Below are 13,300 nucleotides of genomic sequence, written 5' to 3' on the forward strand. Positions count from 1 at the left end.
TAAAACACATTTTGCGTCTTGAATTCTATTTTCAGTTCAGTCGTTTTTTAAAAGATTGTGGTTCTTACGAATCCAGAGACAACTGGTTAAGCATCTGCATATTATTTATCCATATACGTTTTCTTTGGATTTGCCAGATTTAGCAGACGTTCATTTTAGTTGTGTATTTCTGTGGCTATAAGAACCCCAAGTCCTTTTTAAATAAATAAATAAATAAATAAATAAATAAATAACACAGCCTTGGAAAAATGAGTAAATGTTTGGTTGGGCTCAAGCTTTATTGATCACTTTGTTGCCCATTTCCTCCAGATTTCTGACATCTGGAATGTGCGTTGTATTTCAATAATACTCCCATGTTATCAAATGTCCATTATTTAACTATTGGTCGTACAGCTCACTAAAGCTATGGTTATTCTCTATTATTTACTTGGAACATTGTATAAATTTTTTAGGAAACTTAATAGTCTAATTTCAAACTCCTGGTCGCTCGTTCTTAGGAAGTGTTGAAACTTTTAGGTGTTTGCTGCCTGCTGGCTATTTTACAAGCATATTTTTTAAAAAACTATAAATATACCTGCCTGATTCCTGTAGGGCCACTGTAGGGTTATGAAAAATTGTCACCTTTCTTTACCAAAAGGAACGGCTTGGCCCTAAAATTGGAGGACTTACCCAATAAGTCAGTATTAGCTCACCTGCAATGTTCTCAAAATATAGGGGATGCATAACATTATGGCAGCTTTACAGACCATCGCCAAGTGGATTAATGAACCTGTTAGTAGAGTAGACATTACTATAGCCCAGAGCCCAGCAATCTAGTCCCTTCCATATGTTTTTGATCACAGCTCCCATGCATTCCATCCATAATGAATATCAGTATATTATGTTGAAAGCTATAATCCAAACCATGCAGAGGAACCTTGAGTAGTGAGACAGATTAAGGGGGACTACTTCTGTATCGGATAGAGAGACAGAGGGAAAGAGAAAGCAAAGGATATACGTTTAGTATGTGGCTTAGGCAATGCAATGTAGTTCCACTCAGTATTTCTATCATTACATCCCCCTCCTTAAAGCATCCACATATATATCCACATGTATATCCAAGTATATACAGAAGCTCCCACATGATATGAAACATGAAACCTCAAGAGTTCAGGGTTCCTGTTCACTTCATAGCTTCCACATGTTCATACAAAGCTCCCTCCCACCAAAATCAGCACCGTATGCATGGTCAACTGAAGAAGGAACTCCTCTGTGCACAGTGTTGGTGTTGGATTGCCTACACGTAATGAAGCCTGAAGAAGCCTGTGGACAGAGAAAGATAATATTGGAGCTCTCTTTCAGATAGGAGATGCTATAGAGGATCTCTGCTCTAATTTATGGAGGATTTCCCCCCCTCCCCCCCCGCCAGGAGGAGTCGGAGGGATTCTATGTTTGGAAAATTACTCTGAGTAAATTTCTGTTAATTCTCACCTAGCACACTCCTACAAAAGCCCTCTATCTAGATAGCAACAAGCACCAACTCAATCAACCAAAAATAAATAAATAAATAAAACATCATTGGGTTGTTGTTGTTGTTAGCTGCGAAGTCGTGTCCGACCCATCGCGACCCTATGGACAACGTTCCTCCAGGCCTTCCTGTCCTCTACCATCTTCTGGAGTCCCTTTAAGCTCACGCCTACTGCTTCAGTGACTCCATCCAGCCACCTCATTCTCTGTCGTCCCCTTCTTCTATTGCCCTCGATCTTTCCCAGCATTAGGCTCTTCTCCAGTGAGTCCTTCCTTCTCATTAGGTGGCCAAAGTATTTGAGTTTCAGCTTCAGGATCTGGCCTTCTAAAGAGCAGTCAGGGTTGATCTCCTCTAGGACTGACCGGTTTGATTGCCTTGCAGTCCAAGGGACTCGCAGGAGTCTTCTCCAGCACCATAGTTCAAGGGCCTCAATTCTTTGGCGCTCAGCCATCATTGGGTTAGACATCAACAAACACCGAAAACATTGCACTGGCAAAAATAAAATAAAAAAGGCAGGGGAAAAACAGGGAGGGACAGAGAAATTGATGTTAACAACAGACCGGAATATACATTGCCTATATATTTATCTGCATCTATGAAAAGAACAGAACTTTTCAGAAACACTGGAAACAAAACTGCGAGCGACTAGGCTGGACAGTCCCAAAGAGAGGGGCCTTTGGTTATTCCAGCTTTAATCCTTTGGTGTACATAACAGTAGCAGAATAGTGGTGAAAAGTGAGACACCAGATGTTGTTGTTGTTGTTGTTGTTGTTGTTAGTTGCGAAGTCGTGTTCGACCCATCGCGACCCTATGGACAACGTTCCTCCAGGCCTTCCTGTCCTCTACCATCTTCTGGAGTCCCTTTAAGCTCACGCCTACTGCTTCAATGACTCCATCCATCCACCTCATTCTCTGTCGTCCCCTTCTTCTCTTGCCCTCAATCCTTCCCAGCATTAGGCTCTTCTCCAGTGAGTCCTTCCTTCTCATTAGGTGGCCAAAGTATTTGAGTTTTAGCTTCAGGAGAGACACCAGATGATCCCCCTTTATCCCGCATCATTAAAGAAACAATATGGTGGATGGGATTGATGCATCCAACATTTTCAGTACAATATTTGTAACATAAGATGGACACAGTCTCAACAGCCATGATTTTTAACTGGAGAAGACGACCCCTTGATGACCATGACATAATTTGAATATACATGCTGTAGAAATTTATGATCATAACTACCCTCCATCCAAGAAGTGCAGAAGAGGAGGTCAACCTGTTCTTCAAAGCACAGAAGGCAATGGATGGAAACTAATCAAGGAAAGAAGCAACCTAGAACTAAGGAGAAAGTTAAAACAATTAGTCAGTGGAACGACTTGCCTCCAGAAGTTGTAGATGTTCCAACACTGGAGGTTTTTAAAAAGAGACTGGACAATCATTTGTCTGAAATGGTATAGGGTTTCCTGCCTGAGCAGGGGGTTGGACTAGAAGACCTCCAAGGTCTCTTTCAATTCTGTTATTTAGTTATTCTGTTACTTATGTAAAACAATGATTTGTAAATAAGGATAAGAGAAAAATGCTATCTATTAGTCATACTTATCTTGGCAGCATTAAAACATGTTCTCATTTTGGGGAAATGGCGTGAATTATATGCTGTAACTGTTTTGAAATTGTTCTTTCTCTCTCTTTTGTCTGAAAACTGTACTGCACTAAGGACTTTGCAAGAAAGTGCTCTTCATTTCATTCCATTCCTAGGGTCTCCTGCCCACCCAATGACTTACAGAAGGTTGAAGACAACAGATAGTGATAATAAATATAAATGTCACAACAGGACCCACAACAATACCAGGGGAAAAGATAGAGTTAAAATGCATAACTTTTAGTACATAGGTTTGCACATCATCCCAGCCTATGGCAAGAGTCAGGATTTTAAGGGCCTTCTGAATGACAGCTGGTTTGCAGTATATGGATCTCCTACTAGAGCTGCAGCCATGTGTTTTCTGGACATTATATGGTTTCAGGTTTGTCCTCTTTAACTTACGGTAATATGTTTGCATTGCTAAGTAGAACTTTTGTTCGCTTTCCAGACATGCCTACCCCAAAGTTGTTTTCAAATTTGTCCTTCAAACATAAGAAAGTTTAAAGTTTTGAAAGCTGAAATGTGTTTTTCTTTTTCCAAATATTTGCATAGTTTCCAAAGCCACAAGTGTATAATTTTTAATAAATTATTCCTGCTGCTGAAAGAAGATTAAGGCAGAAATTAAAACAATTTAATTTGCGGCAAAATAATAATAAATATTTGAAGAATGGTGTTTGTTCCAGAGATCATTTGAGCAACAGTAGATTGAGCCAAAAAAAAAAAACCCAAACTGCTTCTCTATCAAACAAGCAGTTGGTGATTTTCAAGTAAATAAAAGTGAGCAAATGAGAATACCACGGCAAAAATAGTTTTCAGCAAATGCTTACGTAATTTTATCTTGGAACCTATTGCTTCTGAATCCCCTGCCTCACATAATTAGATTTTGCACAGTTCAAAGAAATTCTGCAGCTAATTTGGATATTTGCTATGTGATTTTGCAGGAATACAGGAAATGCTGAGGATTTGGTATTTTAAAACTCTGAGCTCTGATTTAAATTAAATCTGCCTTCCTGTCCCTGACTTAAAGGACACATAACAATATGGACAATGTTTAATAATATTTCATAACTCAAAATAATTAACTGAATAACTTTCACTTGGTCAAGAAATAGAGTTTCATTGCCAGAGTTGATATTTTGAATGTGTAACCCCTGCCAAGTCATTCAGGACTTGATTTTGTACCATCAAGTCAGTGGCCATTCTTAGGGACCAAACTCTCCAAGATGATCTGTCTCCAGCCTGGTCTTTCAGGCATCCAAATATGACACCCTTCCCCTCTGTAATTGAGTCTAGCCACATTTGCTGCTAATTGTCCATTTTTCTTCCTTTCCACCTTTCCCAGTTTTATAATCTTGTCCAGAAAGAAAGTATTTTGAATCATTTGCCCAAAGTATTAATCAGAGTTTTGTCATTTATGTCTTGAGTGAGAAGTCTGAATTTTTTTAATGATACATTTGTTTGTTTTCTTGGCTTTCCGTGATATCTTCAGGACTCTTTGCCAGCACTTCAGCAATCTTCTTTCCATGCAGCTTCTTCAAAATCCAATTTTTTTTCCTCCAGAGAAACAAACGTCTGCTGTGATTCTAATATTTGTAGGTTACATCATGCCTTTGAATATGCTTTTCTAAGGGCCTCATTGCTACTCTTTCGGGGGCTACGCTGCAGTGTATATCATAACTGCTAGTTTCTTTCATACCCCTAGTCCAGGGGTTGGCAACCTCGGCTCTTTTATGACTCGTGGACTTCAACTCCCAGAATTCCTGAGCCAGCGTAGCTGGCTCAGGAATTCTGGGAGTTGAAGTCCACGAGTCATAAAAGAGCCGAGGTTGCCGACCCCTGCCCTAGTCAATCTTAAAAGGCAGAAACTCAATGCCACTGCAATATCTTCATTCTCGAACACTGTTGTCATTAGTTTTTCCCTCTTTAGATATGAGTTTCATTTTTTCCATTGTGTTGCTTGATTTTCATTACTAGGATTTCAGATCTTTTGCCTTTCCAGCTACCAAGGTGGTGTCATCAGGTTACCATTGTCATCTCCCACATTGTGTGAAATGACACCTTTGCCATTGTCATCAAAACAACCATCCACATTCAACCTCTTCTTATGTCTCTGCTGCCAGATACAGGTGTCTTCTTTGTTAAGGCATTCAGGATAGACAGCGTTATAATTTTAATTAAATGTAAGCTTTTTGTTTCCTGTACTGAAAATTCAGCTGCAAAAGGCTCCAATTTAAATGGTCTTCGGCCTTTAAAGAGTGTGTTTCAAATAAAATTACTGCCATACCATTTTAATGGTCCAAATTGCTCCTCCCCAGCAGTACTGTTATCCAGTCGTACTCTGGTTACAAAAACCACACACGTTAAATTAAGAAGTGTGCAGCTGCTCTTGTGATTTTTATTTATATTAAAGCTAGGGTCGCCTTCTTTTGACCAGGAACAACTTTTTTCTTTTGGATTCTTCTTTTCATAGTAGCTGACTCAATGACACAATTGGAAGAGGCACAGATGGAATTTTCGAACCTCCTTTTTCTTGGTCAAAAAGGCAGAATTTTACATATGTAGATACATTAATGCTGTTGGGGGATAAAATAATATATTCTTCTTAATGTTCTTCTGAACACAGGTGGGAAACTGTCTCACCAAGGTTTAGTATCATGCTTTAGCTTTTTTATCTGTACATTCAATAAGTGTCTCCAGAGAGGCATAGAAAGGCCCTAGAAACTACACACAGGATATGGGGTGCCTACCTCTAGTGGTAAAGTGCAAAGGAAAGCCACAGTACCCAGCAGCAGGAGAAAGCTTATTGGTCTGAGGGAGGAAGAGTTGTGTTTCTCTTTCCTCTATGCATAGTGATTGTACAATTAAAAATACAAGGGCAGCGGATGCGTATTTAATATACATGTACGTAGTTAAGGAAAGTTCAAGGGTGTATAGTAAGTAGCAGGTCTTTTTTCACTAACTGGTCACTGGGATCCATATTTTCTTATGAATATAAGACTTTAAGATATAAGTTAGGTCTCTGATAGAGGAACGTCTCTTCTTCTTCATGCAGTCCTGAGGATTTGCCTCTTAGTTTCTACCTCACCCCAGTTCCTTCAAGGAACTGTCCTTCCAACCTCACTACCTGGCAGTGTCATCATTTTTTCCTGTAAGTGTGTTACAGAGGAAAGTTGCCGGTACTCCTAGCTTCTCTATTTCGATAAAGGGCTTCTAATAGAGAAGAAAGCCAGAAGGGGGCAGTCAAGAACTTTTGCTGAAAAGAGGGTTGGTATGAAGTAGTACCGTAGTTAAGAAGTTGGAGTAAGATCTAGGAGACCTGGGTTCAAGCCTACCTTCAGCCACAGGGTAGTCTTGGACCAAAAGGTCTTTCTCAGCCTTATACTAACTTGTCTCGTGATGAACATTAGAGGAGATACCTAGAACACACCATGCCTTGGCAGAATAATTCACCCCAACCAAAGTTGGCAGTTTTTGACTATGGGTTTGTTCCAGTTCAGTGACGATCAACAGTGGCTTGGTGGCTCACAATTAAGCAATGATGTAAACACAGCTAGTCAGGAATAATTGATCCTTTATCTGTCACAGGTTCTTTGCTATTATCATGCCTATAGACCTCTACTACTTTTTATTTTATTTTAAAACAAATTTTATTAATTTTCCAATTTTACATCAAAATATCAAAGGTTTTAGAAAGCAATGTGGTGAGTGGGTAAACAATAGTCCAGTAACAAAATCATTTTTTTAAAATTCCATTTATATCCCGCCCTTCTCCGAAGACTCAGGGCGGCTTACAAGCTTATCTCAGGTTAAATCATCTAAAAATTCCCTCTCTGTTTCCCATAGTTTCTATATCACAATCAAATTAATACATTGCTAGTTATAACACAATCAGTTAAGGTATTTATCAATATATTTTTAGTTATAGTTATCATGTCCTGTTTTTAAGATTTTACCCATTTTCAATTACAGTGCTCCAATTTAGCCTTTTAGATCCATAGTATTTAAATTTTGGGTAGCCCAAATTTCCCCTGTTTCATTACATAATAATTATCATATCTAAGATTCACAAGATACATTCTTATTTTATTTCACAAATATATTTCACAAATATATTCTATTTATTATCCTAGTACCTCATCACTTACTAATAAAATATCCTTTATTATCTCAATCCAACTTCCATATTATAATTCAAAACTATATTCTAATAGATAATTTTAATTTCACTTATAAGTCTAAATCCTAAATATTAAATCAAATAATATCTTTTAAAGTCTCCCCTTACCCATTAAGTAAAATTTTAGGCTCTTCCATTATAGATAAAAGAAAGAAAAAACAAAACCATTTTTAAAGTCTAGCTCTGGCTTTCTTTTTGTGCCAAACAGGCTTCCATAGCAGTACCTTTAAATCCTCAACTGTATCTCCCTTCATTACTACACATATTATTTGAATCAAGGGAGACGATCCAGTTGTCAATTTTTCAAAGGAACTGGCCTTTTTGTAGTTATTAAATTGTTGCTCTAGTAGTTCAAGTCTCCGTATTTGAATCAGTATGTTTGCTATCAGTTGAGTCTGGTCTTCTTCAGTCTGGTTATCTTCTTATTCTGGTTTCATCTGGCTTGAGTGAGAGGTCATGTCCAGTGTTGTAGTTGTAGTTGTCTAGGTTTTCAATATGTTGTAATTGTAAGTTATTAGAACCCTCCATCTTGCTGTTGTTTTCTTCAGTTTGTGTTGTTTTTTGAATTGCAGGGTATGTAGTTGAGATCAAGGTTTGGCTATCGAAGTTCTCAATAGATTGTACTTGTGGTTCTTTAGAATCCTCTGTCTTAGTATTAACTTCTTCCTCTTCTATTGCTTTTTGGATTGTAGATTCATTGGTTGAAATCAGGACTTCATTTTGTAAGTTGAGGCTGGCACATTTGTCTTTGAGTCTGGATTTCGTGAGCTCAATAAATGCAAGGGTTGTTTTAAGTATGAGTTTATAGTTAAGTTGTGGATAGTATTCCTCCATTTCTAAAGTGTTTGGAGATAGATCTTTAGTGGAGACTATTTTTAATAGAAGTCAGTAAATGTCCACCTCCACTATTCCTGGGAGTTGTTTTCTTTGCCATCTGTTTCAAATTCTTATCTTTTAGATAATTTCTTTGGTCGCGCTGGTGGATGATCTCTGGTGGGCCCGAGATAGGGGTTATTCCTCTGTCCTGGTCCTATTAGATCTCTCAGCGGCTTTTGATACCATTGACCATGGTATCTTGCTGCGACATCTTGAGGGGTTGGGAGTGGGAGGCACCATTTTACGGTGGTTCTCCTACCTCTCAGGCTGTTCGCAGACGGTGTTGGCAGGGGGGCAGAGGTCAGCCCCTAGGCCCCTTAGTTGTGGGGTGCCTCAGGGGTCGGTACTCTCACCCCTCCTGTTCAACATCTATATGAAGCCACTGGGTGAGATCATCCATGGTTTCGGGGTGAGGTATCATCAATATGCTGATGATACCCAGCTTTTCATCTCCACCCTGAACCAACCCAGTGATGCCCTTGACGTGATGTCCCATTGCCTGGAAGTGGTACGGATTTGGATGGGGAAGAACAGGCTCTGGCTCAACCCGGCCAAGACTGAGTGGCTTTATGTACTGGCATCTTGTTTAGTCCAAGAGGTTCCATCTTTGGTTATGGGAGGAGAGGTGTTACCTCCCGTTGATAGGGCATGCAATTTAGGCATCCTCCTGGATTCACGACTCAGTTTTGAAGATCATATTGGAGTTGTGGCCAGGGGGGCATTTGCCCAGGTTCGCCTGGTGCACCAGTTGCGCTCCTATCTGGACTGAGATGCCCTACGTACGGTCACTCATGCACTCGTTACCTCCCGTATAGATTACTGCAATGCTCTCTACATGGGGCTGCCCTTGAAGACCACCCGGAGGCTTCAGCTGGTGCAGAATGTGGCCACGCGGGTAGTGATGGGAGCATCCCGATACTTCCATATTACACCCCTCCTGCTTGAGCTGCATTGGTTACCGGTTGTCCTCCGGGTGAGATTTAAGGTGCTGGTACTTACCTTTAAAGCCCTACATGGCTTAGGCCTGGGATATTTGCAGGACCGTCTGCTGCCGGGAACGATCTCCCATCGCCCAGTACGCTCACACAGAGAGGGCCTCCTCAGGGTGCCGTCGGCTAGACAATGTTGGCTGGCGACCCCCAGGGGGAGGGCCTTCTCTGTGGGAGTGCCAGCCCTATGGAACCAACTTCCCCTTGAGCTCCAGATAGCCCTGGATCTCCGGTCCTTTCGCTGTGGCCTTAAAACACTTCTTTTCCATCAGGCTGACCTGGACTGACGACAGGGATTTTAAAATGTTTTTTAATTTTTAACTACAATTTTAATTTATTCTATTGGGGCTGTTAATTTAATTCTTTTTAACTTTTGTAACATTGTATTTTATTGTTGTTAGCCACCCTGAGTCCTTCAGGAGATAGGGCGGCATATAAGTCCCAATAATAAATAAATAAATAAATAAATAAATAAATAAATAAATAAATAAATAAATAAATAAATAAATAAATAAATTTCAAGGACAGCTCGATTGTAGCCAGGTCTCACAGTAAAAGTAAATTTCCTTGCTGTACCAGGCTTCGCCAGAAGATGTCCTTAGTAGCATCTAAAATCTTCCAGCTTAACAAATGAATAGGGTAGTAGGTCCCCGTAGGCATAAAAATTTTTTGAGACCTCAAATATTCAAAAAGTTCAAGTCCAATTTTTAGTTGTTTAATTTAGTTGCATTTTTCTTTTATTTTCAAAGCTTTAAATCCCCATGTAGGCAGACACCGCTGTTCCAAAGGAGGAGAAAAATCTTTTTCAAAAAACTCCCACAGGAAAGTAGTTAGGGAAAAAAGGAAAGGTAGGGTCTCACCCAGTTCCTCCGTGTTGCTTTCATCATGCTTGTTAGTGCTTTTGGCTGGTACGGCTTGATGGTTGGCCATGTTGATAGCCGATCCTTTCTTCGTCGGTCCAGAGGAGCTTCTCCAGATCAAACGGAGGGCCTCCTCACAGTCGTCGCCCCTCCAAGGTGATTTTTGACCCTTTTCAGGGTTTCCCAACAGAGGAAAACTGGGCAGCGGGGAGGAGAACTTTCTGTGCATGTCCGCCAGTGCCGTGAACAGAAACCGGAAGCCAACCTCTACTACTAACTGCAGTGCTGAGAAATAACAATACATAGAGTGAATTGTGGTATCACAATGCAAACCCAATGTGAGATGCAAGTAAATCCAGGTAGCCTTTGACTGATAATCACAACTGAGATCAGAATTTCTATTGCTAAGCAAGGTAGTTGTTAAGTGGGTTGTATCCAATTTTATGACCTGATAAGTGAATCATGAGTTCGTTAGGAAAACTGACTTTCCCCATTGATTTAGCTTTTTGGAAGTTGGCTGTTTAGGTCACAAATGGTGATCATATGACCCTAGACACTGCAACCTTCATAAATTCATGCTGGTTACCCAAGTGCCCAAATTTTGATTACGTGTCCCTGGGGATGTTACAACAGTTGTAAGTACAAGGATGTTTTTCAGTGCCATTGTAACTTCAAACAACATTAATGGTTGTTAAGTTGAGGACTACCTATACATAAGTTATAGGATTTGTGCTTTAAAATTACGACACATACTTTCCAGTTGGGTCCTTGTGTCTGTATATTTACACTTTCTAGTGTACATAACCTCAACTTTTACAAATTAGGGATCTGCAGCACTTCAGATTCAAAGGCAAAAAGATGTTTCAAACCACATGGGAATGTGAGTATGCAGTACCTGCTTGCAACTTCTTAAATTCCATACATCTCTCCATGGCAACATGAGAGCGCTATGGAGGCCAGCTACATGATCCTGGGATAAGATGCTGCAGATTTAAAAACTTCCCAAAGGTGCGTTTTCACGAGTCAAGTGGACTTTTTTGTTTTTCTTTTCTTCTTCTTTTGTTTCGCTTCTCATCCAAGAAGCTTCTTCAGCTCAGATTGGATAGTGCTAAATAGAAGGATTTATACTCCTTGCAGACAGCTGGTCATTTGCATTCTTTTAGAGAGTGGCTGAGGCTACCTGGAGGTTTATCAGTGTCTTCAGGGTCATCTGAGTAGTACAAATGGGTGTGGAGCCTTCTTGGAACTGCTGAAAGGAGTATAAATCCTTCCATTCCCCACCATCCAGTCAGAGCTGAAGAAGCTTCTTGGATGAGAAGTGGAATGTCTTCAAAGAAAAACAAGGAAGTCCAGTTGCCTTCTGGAAAAGCACTTTTGGGATAACTATGACCTGGATGACTGAGAATTTCCATAGACATTTTAAAACTTGTTGACTAGATCTACTATACTCATCCCCTACACACTTCAAAATATTCTTTTGCCTACAAAATCTGAAATGCTGCACAGGCCTATTAGAGATTCCAATCCTCTTATTCCTGTTTTTCTGAATTATAGAGATCAAAGTAGAAACTATTTTTCTAGCTCTTTCTTTCGTTTCTGCTTTATTTGAGATTTCTGAAATGCATTTAAGGGCTTAACTTTTTCAGCCTATTTAAAAAGAACAAAAAAAAAACCATTAACAAGTTTTCCCCCCACTTCCATTCAAATAAGACACAACTATGAGTCTCACACATGAAGGCAGCATCATTTTTATGTTGTGCACTATGGCACTGTCTTCATCAGTGCACAGCCCACGACTGTACCATTGCTAAAGTACTATTGATTATGTGCCATCAAATCAGAGTGGACTTTTAGCGACTACTTAGACACATTTTCTCCATGATGATCTGTTTCTAACCTTCAGGTCTTCCGACTGGGCACCCATTCTCACTACAGTTGAGTTCATCCAACTTGCTGCTCTCAACCTTTTCTTCTCTCTCCTTCCACCTTTCCCCAAATTAGAGCTAGGTCCTCACTTAATGTGTTTGAAGCCGAATATTTTGATCCTGGTCTTTTGTGCCTTTTAGTGAGAGCTCTTGGTTGGTTTGATGATCCAGTAGTTTGTTTTCTTGGCTGTCCACAGAATTCTCAGGAATGTTTCCATTACCAACGTTCAAATGAGTCAGTACTCTTCCTTTGCTATTTCTTCAGAATCCACCTTTTGCTTCCAGGGAATTCCATGGCTTACATAATTCTGATCTTTGTAAATAAAGATAGATCATGGCATCTGAAAAATTTTCCCAAAGACTTCGTGACTGCTCTATCAACTACTAAATCTCTTTATTCTGACCCCATCCAAGGGCAAACTCAAGGTGTATAAATTCAGTTCATGGAAGAAGTCAGGGGACTAGACACATTTGAAACTGAATCAAAGCAGGCAAGACAGAGATCAGCATGTAGGAGAGGAAATGTTGTGCTGATAGGTAGAGAGAACATCAGCTCAGCAGTGAGGCTATGGTCTACAATAACAGGGCAAGTATCTTTGGGGAAATTATAGCATATCCAAAAGGAGCACCAAGGAAAATGAAGGACAAATGAGTCCTGCCCCATCATCTACACAACAGCCTTTTATATACTTGAAGGCATCACCATGTCGCCCTGCAATCTTCTCCAGACTAAACACATGCAACTCTTTCCCATGTGGCCTTCCAAGCTCCTTTTCATCTTGGCTGCTCTCTTGTGGTCATGCTCTGATCCACCAATGCCCTTCCTGAAAGGCATTCCTTAAAAAAAACCAGTATCTTCTTTAGGAGACCCATACAAAAAAGGTAATCTACACCTTCTCAAAAGCACATTTGAAAAGCCCATTACTGCCAAAGCCTTACATGGCACAGAGGAGGGTTACTTGTGGGAACCACATCTCTTCAATTGGCTCTGCTCATCCCACTAGATCCAGTAAGAGCAGGCACACTCTGGGTCCCTTCTGTGAAGCAGTCTCACCTACTGGGATGAGGCGATATGCCTTCTCTGTCACAGTACCTGCCCTCTGGAACAAATTTCCCCAAAGATTTGGAATGGTCCCGATCTTTTTAGATTTTTGGAAACCTTAAAAACCTGATTCTTGTCCCAGATGTGAGGAAGCTGGTGAGCCTGACCTGTGTGGCTGAATGAGATAAGGGCGTATTTTTGTAGGCCTCGGCATATTGTGTATATCAGATTCAGGGGGTTTCCTTTTTTTTTTTTTCAGATTGCAGAAGCTGCTTGCCAAAAAAGAAAAGAAAAGA

This window comes from Vipera ursinii (assembly GCF_947247035.1).
Source record: "Vipera ursinii genome assembly, chromosome: 1".
Taxonomy (NCBI): Eukaryota; Metazoa; Chordata; class Lepidosauria; order Squamata; family Viperidae; genus Vipera; species Vipera ursinii.